At 54.2% G+C, this 8,525-nt stretch overlaps 1 protein-coding gene across 1 annotated transcript in view; it reads left to right on the top strand.

Moving 5' to 3' along the window:
- Positions 1-4,081: 4,081 nt before the first annotated feature.
- RBFOX3 (RNA binding protein, fox-1 homolog (C. elegans) 3) overlaps positions 4,082-8,525 on the top strand; it is a 330,137-nt gene continuing 325,693 nt past the window's right edge. The window contains exon 1 of the mRNA XM_010856521.1: positions 4,082-4,227. The gene's annotated coding sequence lies outside the window, so the exon portion shown is untranslated. The remainder of the gene's footprint in view (positions 4,228-8,525) is intronic.

The raw sequence follows: 8,525 nt of genomic DNA, 5'->3' as shown, positions 1-8,525 counted from the left end.
GGAGAGAGACTGCTCGGTCCCTGGCAGAGCTGGAGGCTGTGTGGCTGCTCGTCTGGAGGGCTGGAGTCTGAGGGTGGCCAGAGGACCTTGTCATCCACACAGTCTCTTCTAGAAAGAGCCTCCAGTGAGGCCTGGGCCCCTTCCTGTGTTGGCTTATTTTTTGCAGAAGACACTTTCTAGAAGTCCAGGTGTTTATCTTTTCATCTTTTCTCCCCAGTGGCAAGAATCCAACAGGAGGCCTTTTGGGGCCGGAGCGCCAAAGGCAGCCCCCAGCCTCTGACCACCTTGGGAGCAGAGCTGGGGGCCCGGCTGGCTCAGCAGCCACCGTGGGCTGGAGTGGTCAGAATGGGGCACAGGCCTGGGAGACTTCAGTCCAGAGCTGAGATGTGGTGGTGGTCAGGGTAGGGGGTGGTTGGCAGTCGGAATGGGCTCTTTACTGTCCTCTGAGACTCAGCCCTCCCTCCTGCCCAGGCTGCCTGCCCCACGCCCTTGGCAGGACCATGCCTGGTGCTTTCAAGATCCAAGGCCTTTTCTATATCATATCTCCAGCCTTCCCAGGAAACAGGCCTCTGTCGATCCCCAAATTATTTTGAAAGCCCCCACCACTAATGCCAGGAGAGTGGATCCCAAAGCAGATAGAGGAGGCAGGGAAGAGTCCTGGCCAACAGGAAACCCTTGTGCCCCAGTGACCCTGGGGTTCTGCAGGGGGTGTGTGGGGGTGGGGGTGGGGCCTCAGAGGCCCCCACACCCCCTCCCTCCCTGCAGTGGTGGGGGGCGAGGAGGCCTGGCAGTTTGCAGGGCAGCAGCTGGAGGCCCCTGCCTGCCTCCTACACAGAGTGTGCCCTGGCAGAGGCGGGAACCACAGGTGCCTGGCACTGAGCATGCCACATGGTGGGGGCCCAAGAAATGTAATTCCAAGAAAGAGGAAGATTCAGCTCCCTCCTGCGGCCAGTCCGACTCTGTTGCCTCAGAGTCCAGAGTCTGATGTGACAGGCTGTGGCCTTGACCCTGGGCCCCGCCCTGGGCAGCTTGGCCTCTTTGCTTTTTTGCCTTATCAACTGAGCTAATCCTGTGGGCCTTGAGAGAGGTATCCTAGTGACTTCATTACTCGGCCTTTACCTCCTCCCCCAACCACCGCTGCTGGGCTCCATGGGCAGGAAGGGACCAATTCCTTCCTCTGCAGCCCGGGACCCAGGGCACTCCACCTGGGTGGGCCCTGTGGGCCCCAAAACTGAGGGCCTGGCTTCTGTGCCGTGGGTGATGGATGGTGTTTCCTGCTGAGGAGGGAGGGAAAATGTGCCGCTGCAATCAGGGACAAGCTGTTAGATAATCTCCCATCCGCTTGGGTGGAGGAAAACACATGGAGCTGGGGAGGGGGCCCCCTCCAGTCCATCTCAGCAGGCACTCTGTGTGGGGCAGAGTTGGGTGATGGGCAGGTGGGGGACATGAATTTGACCCTGGAGAAGGTGGCCTGGATTGGAGGATCGAACATGACAATCAAGGTGCTGGTGACTGGAGGAGTTTGGGGACATCCCTTGGATTCTTGCTGCTCTGTCCTCCCTGTCTCTGTGCCCTTTCCTTTGTCGCTTTTTTCCCCCAGATTTAGGTACCAGGGGCGTGGGGCGTGGGCCTGGCCGGGCCGCATCCACAGCCCCGTCTTGCTCCCGATCCAGCAGGTCTGGTGGAAAAGGAACGCCGGTCCTTGCCTTTTGTACTGGCTGCTGATAATCAAGCGTTTATTATACAAGAAGCCAGCCTACCTGCCTTCTTGCCCCAACAGCTGGGGTCACTACCTGGAGCTGCCTCCACGTGGGCTCCCTCCACTCCCAGTTGAGCCTCTTTTCTCCCCCAGCCCCTCTCCCCTAGCCATCCATCTCCTTGCATGGAGCCCACTGACCTGGGAGAATCAGATCATGCACGTATCTCTCCCCGTGAAAAGTGGCCTGTGGAGCTCAGGGCTGTTCCTGGCCTCTCCCATGCTCAGGTCCTAGCTCTGTGCCTGGCACGGATGGCCACTGAAAAGGGGGTTGTGCCCACGCATTTCTCTGCAGTTGGCAGCACTCTGTGAGGTTGGCCCTGCCATTTGGGATGGGGGCCATCTCTGTCTTCAGTAACTGGATTTTAAGAAAAGGAAAAAACTGACAATTTTTTCTTTATTATGTTTCAAAGCTCTGTTGTGAGATTTTTGGGGACATGCCAATGGGAGTCTTTCCACTGGGGTAGGGTGGGGGGCAGAGCTGAACCATCCTCTGGCCAACAAGACCTCACAAGCCCTCCCCAAAGCCAGTCCTTCTGGACTGATCAGGATGGATCCCCTAAATGGTTTATGTGTCCTGTCTGCCTAATGGCACACTCACTGGGTTGAGATAAATTAAGCAAAGAAAAGACTTCCAAGGCCCAGGTGCCTCCTACCCTCTACAAAACCTAACCAGCCACCACCAACAAAATAAACACAAACAACCAGATCGCTTCTGTTTTCCTGGGAATTTCTGCTCTAAAGACTGATATGAGACACTGTTCTAAGTAAATCTAAGGGTGCAAAACGAGAATAAAAGTTGGGGGTTGTTTATTCATTCGCTTGATGAATACTGAGTGAGCTCCAGCTATGTTCTAGGTGTGTTCCAAGCACTGGAGATATAATGAATAAAACAGATCAAGTGTCTGCCCGCAGGAAGTTGGCATTCTGGGTTGAGGGAGGAGGAAAGAAAGACCACAGGCAGCAAATGCATCTATGTGACAGCAGATTCAATAATTTCTGGGAAAATTCATGGGGAAAAGAAGGAAGGAGTACCAAGGGGATGGTGGTTATTTCTGATAAGGTGTTTGGTTTTCAGATGACCTCTCTGGAAAAGTGTCATGTAATGGAATCCCTCGTGGGGGCAAACCCCAACTTAGGTAGGGGAGTGCAGTCCATGTAACAGCTGGTAGAAAGGTGTGATGTGGGGTGGGGGTGGGGGCGGGGGAGGAGGCATGCTTAGGTCTGGAGGCACAGCTGGGAGGCCTGGGGACTGCAGGGGTCGGGGAGGCAGGGAGTGGGCATGGTAGGGGGAGGGGCCAGTGGTACAGCAGGAGGCTGCAGTACCAAGGGTCCTGTGGGTAGAGGAGGATTTACCATGAAGTGATGCACCCATAGGGCTTCCCTGATAGCTCAATTGGTAAAGAATCTGCCTGCAACGCAGGAGACCCTGGTTCGATTCCTGGGTCGGGAAGATCCACTGGAGAAGGGATAGGCTACCCCATTCCAATATTCTTGGGCTTCTCTTGTGGCTCAACTGGTAAAGAATCTGCCGGCAATGTAGGAGACCTGGGTTCGATCCCTGGGTTGGGAAGATTCCCTGGAGAAGGGAAAGACTACCCACTCCAGTATTCTGGCCTGGAGAATTCCATGGACTGTATAGTCCATGGGGTCCCAAAGAGTTGGACACGACTGAGCAACTTGCCCTATGCACCTATGGAGCCCCGGGTAAGACCCTGCACCTTACTTTTGCATCCACCACCTTGTCTTATTTTCTTAGAAAAGGACACACTCACCCCCCAAACTGTGTAAGCCTCGTAGTCCCCAGACCTGGACTGACCTGGTTTGCAGGCCATCGTAGCAAATCTGGGTGTTGCCTCCCCGTGAAACAGGACACCGTTGGGGGGACGCATCAGGAGAGTGAAGTCACCAAGGGGATCTGTTAGAATGAGAAGGACAAGGCAGTTGTCAGAGGTGGTGTGGCCATGGGTCCTGGAATCTGAACTGGGTGAGGCGGGGAGCGAGAGCAGAGGGGGATGGGAGACAAAGAGGGGTGAGACGGGCACATCGGGGTCAGAGAATCACAGCAGGTTGGGGGCAGGGCTCCACAGCAAGAGAGCTGGGCGAGCTGCAGAGGACGTCCCACCCTGGGCAGCAGTCCGGCTCTAATGATTTGTTTTTCACAAGGTTCCCCTGATTCCCTGGGGGTGTGATCCCTGATGGCAACAAATTGGCTTCGAAGCTGCTCTCTCTTCTCTTGTTTATTAACACCAGTGTTTGTTTTATATATTAAAAAAAGGCATGTTGGCTTCAAAGGCATTTACATTTTTCCTTTTCTTTTCCTTCAGATTGGAAAGCTGCCTCTGAGACTCTGAAGGTTTTCCTGCTGATACTCGCTCCTTCCCAGTAACCCTCCATCCCAAGGGGAGCCCCAGAAAGAACACCAGGGGGGCCTCCCTGCTGCCACAGAACCACCTCACCCGCCACTCCAGGTAAGGCCGCGCCTGCCCGCCACCACACCTGTCCTCAGAGTTTGCATTTGTGATGGAAAAACATCTTAATGAGGAGATTTTATTTTACATGAGGGAACGACAGGGACCTTCTTTTGCTGGCTCTAGTTTGCAGATTGTGGGGTCTTCTGTGTCTTCAGGGAGAAGGACAGGGAGAATCGCAGAACCGCAGGAATGCCTTGGGTGGGATTTTGTAAGAAGTGGCTACTGAAATCTGTCAGCCTGGCGGGGAGTGGTTATTCCAGGAAGGAGGGTGGACAGGGCGCTCAGTTCACTGTCCAGTGTCAGCACGAAATGCCACGGTGGCCAAGGTGGGGGTCTGACCCTCCCTTGCATGGCTCCGTGCACTTTCCCCTGTGGCCCAGGGATGGGATCTGATGCCTTCATCTGGCTCTAGAGGGAACTCATGATTGCTGCACTCCCTCCCCCAGTGGCTGGACTGTACTTCAACCCTGGCACTCGCCGCCTAGAGTTATTGGCAGGCCTCACAGGCTTAGGGCCTGTCCCCTGCAAGACTGCCCCACTTTTAGCTGCAGATCTCAAGGACGTTTGCACTCCTGACCAAGTGGTTGCAAATTCACAGGTTCCCACAACTGCCTCAGTTTTGATAATTTGCTAGTACAACTTGCAGTACTCAAAGTGCTGTGCTTTCCATGAATCTTGGGAAGATAATTCTTGCTGCCTCCGTGAAGGAGGTTGCAGGGCCCAGCTGCCTCGCCTTTCTGTGGGTTTGAGAACCAGTATTCTCCTAAAACAGTAAGTGTTTGGTGTTGTGGAACTTGAAAGCACCAGACTGGCCGATCCCGGTGGCTGGTCCAGCCGTCTGGGGCTGGGCGGGCTGGCTACGCAAGCTCCTTTTCCACCTGGAGCTGTTTCTGGGCGCACATGCCCTTTCTGCCCCTTCGTGGCTTCTGAAGGTGTGCTTGCAGTTGTGAAACAGGAAATGCGCATCAAGGCTCTTCTCCCTTCCAGTGGGGTGAAGTCCAGGGGAGAGAGGCATCAAAGGGAAGACCCTGGCGTCCTGTTTGCCCTGAGTAGCTTGAAGCCTGCAGAGGGAACTGGGCTCTGTGTCACCTTCTGATCACCTCCAGGTGGGGGTGGGCCTCTTGACGGGAGAGAGCCAAGCACATCCATCAGTGATCAGGGTGCTGGCTGCAGACACCCTGCCACCCAGTGGTGGCGCCCCCTGCTTTTCTCAATGGGATCCAGATGCAGGCTTCAGAGGGGGCTGCCAAAGCTGTTATCTGGGTGTGCCCGTACATCCAGAGCTGAGGTCCAGAAAGAAAATGAAGGATAGGGCAGCAGGCATCCCAGCTGGCTCCTCCCCGCAGCGGCCCCCTCATCCACGACTTAGTCATGAGCAGCAGGAGCAGATATTTTGGAGAAAAGTCGACCCGGGAGAGGGAGGTTTGGGGAATAGCAGATGCCAACATAGGGCCTATGGAGCCCCTGCAAATATACATCTTCCATGCCCTTTCACAGTGGAAGGTCTCCTGGAGAAAGTGCTCCCCAGTGGTGCTCCGGGATCAGTGATGGAGAGATTACAAGGAAGAGCCTTCTGCTCGGGTGAGCAGGCTGTTTCATTCCCGGTGGCGTGTGGGACTGTTGAGCGTATCTCCTGGTCACTGCAGATGTGTCCTTGATGGATCCTCAGGGTCAAGTAGGGGCAAAAAGGGTCAGCCCAGGGCACGGAGGGAAAGCTGTTTCCTTCCTAGCCATCGTTCCATCCCTGGCTCCCTTCTTCTGCCTTGGAAAGTGTCCCATAAATTATAACCCACCCAGAGGCTCATCTTTTAAATAAGGATTTGATTTGGGTTTTACTGTATAGTAAATTCTGAGTCCTTATTAAAAACATGGGTGGATATTAATCTGCCGCAAAGTGAGATTTGTCTCTTACATGCAGGGGCACAGGCTGGGGCAGATGGGTCCTCCAGATCAACGGGGAGGGAACCCACCTGTCAGCATCAGGAAGAGACACTCGCCGGGCGTCACCTGCTCTTCTGTCCGTGAACCTCCCCTTTCTCTCTCCCTTCCCTGTCTTCACTCTCATTGGACAGTCTGACTCTTTCCAAAGCCTGGTGCTGTGTGTTACGGTTGCTCATACGAACAGAGGGCACAGCAGGCTGTTTCTTCTCCAGATGTTTTCTGGGGTGGGGGAACATCTTTGTTCTGGAGATGAACAGTCTGACCTCTAGCCTCTTGAGAGGTGCTCCTAAAACCTGCAGGGTGCAGGGAAGAGTCCACACCAGGGTTTACTTTTCTCATCCAAAAAAGAGTGGCTTTGGGTTGGGCCAGTGGCACCTTTTCCAGCACAGGGGACAGTGTGTGACCGAAGCAGGGGCTGCCACACTCATCTTGGGTCAAGCGTGGGTGTGTTGTGGCTGTGAAGCTGGCAGTTTGGGCTGTTGTTCCCCACCCCACAACATTAGAACTCATCTGTCTACCCCCAGCCCCACCCTAGGGGATGGACCCCTGAGGGGCAACATGCGACTTCCCATAAATCATTCCCGAATGAGCGTGCTTCCTGCATCATCCATCACGCTCATCTCTTGTCTGCTTGTTTTTAAAAGCTGTTAAACTGGAATCCATCACATGGCACCCTCGGGGGGCCAAGCTGCAGCAAAGGCTGCCCGCATCAGCAATATTAATGCACACGGAGCTTTCTGGAGCATCGAGGTAAATGTCTCCCCAGTGGTGGGGAGACGGAGAGCGTGACTTTATCTAGTTACACCAGAAGCTAATGGGATGTTTCTCTGACACTTGCAGTTAATACATTCCTGCCATGCATGAGGAAGTCCCGGTGGCTGCTGGGTGGAACAGGTAATACCCACCTGAACGATGAGGCTGGTATTTTTCCCTTCTTGCAGAATCACCTTTTATTTGCTTCTCATGCCTGATATTTTAATTCGAAGACTTTAGCTGAAGCCAGCCTTTGGAAAGACAAATCTTTCTAGAAACACTGGTGGTTGCTCTTCTATTGCTAAATGTATTTTGGAAAAGAAGATTTGGAAGGGTACTGAGATCAGCTTTAATCCTTGCTTCTGAACCTTCACGGCTAGAACAAGTTCTGGGGATATGCCCATGCGGGAGGGGGAGGAGTCTGGAACCCTCTCCTTATATTCATTCTCTTTCTCTGTCCCCTTTCCTTTCCTCTAATTGCATGAGGAAGGCCTGGACCCTGTTTCTCTGTGGCTGAAATCTTCCAGGCTCTTAAACATTCACCTAATTGACTAGTGCTGGGTTTCCCTCCAAGAGCTTCCCTGGGGGGCTCAGATGGTAAAGAATCTGCCTGCAATGCAGGAGGCCTGGGTTCAACCCCTGGATCAGGAAAATCCCCTGGAGAAGGGAATGGCTGCCCACTCCAGTGTTCTTGCCTGGAGAATCCCATGGACAGAGGAGCCTGGCAGGCTACAGTCCACAGGGTCGCAGAGAATCGGACACGAATGAGCGACAAACACACTTGCCTCCAAGAACCTCTCTGTCTGTCCCGGGCAGATGTCACAAACCTCGGTGGCACCAGTGATATTTTGTCCCATCTGCTTTGGACTTTTCCGATATCCTTTTCTGTGCCTCGTGTTTTGCTGGTTGAAGGATGAAACTGCTTGTTGGCAGGGGTGGGCCGATATTTTTGGTTGGTGACCTCTGAACTCTGGGAGTGAGCAGCCCAGGAGGCTGGGCGGGTGGCAGAGGGCGCTGTCAGAGCACCCCCTTTGCGCCGGAGCTGTCCAATTAGAGCCCATTAGTCACTCAGTGTGTTAAAGCATTAAGAACAATTAAGGGTGAGAAGAGTTTCCAGATGTAGCTTCAGCTCAGGGCCTGGAAGGGAAACACTGCTGGCCACTCCCCAGATGGAAATAGTCTGAGAGGAGTGGCAGGCATCAGCAGTGGCTCCTAGAGCCCAGGGCTTTAGGGTGGGGAACCCACAGGGGGGCTCCTGATTCAGACGCTTGGTGGGAGGGTCCTGGGGCCGTTGCAACAAAGGACCACAAGCCAGCGGCCTTAAGACTAACAGAGATTTATTCTCTCACACCCTGGGGCTGGAGGTCTGCAATCAAGGTGCCAGCAGGGCCCGTTCTCTCTCCAGATTCTGTGTTCACTGCCTGTCCCAGTGTTGCTTGGCTGGCAGACACGTTTGTTCTAGTCTCTGCCTCACTGCATGGCTTCTCCCCTCGGTGTCTGTCTGTCCCTGTCTCTTGATACAGTGCGCCCCTCTGTGTGTGTATGTGTGTGCCCATATTTTCCCTCGCTTTTTGAAGGCACCGGCTAAGGGTTAGCACCCC

This window comes from Bison bison, unplaced genomic scaffold, assembly GCF_000754665.1.
Source record: "Bison bison bison isolate TAMUID 2011002044 unplaced genomic scaffold, Bison_UMD1.0 scf7180017864371, whole genome shotgun sequence".
NCBI classification, from domain to species: Eukaryota; Metazoa; Chordata; class Mammalia; order Artiodactyla; family Bovidae; genus Bison; species Bison bison.
Note: the sequence above shows the minus strand (reverse complement) of the source record. Positions and strands in the feature narration are given on the sequence as shown.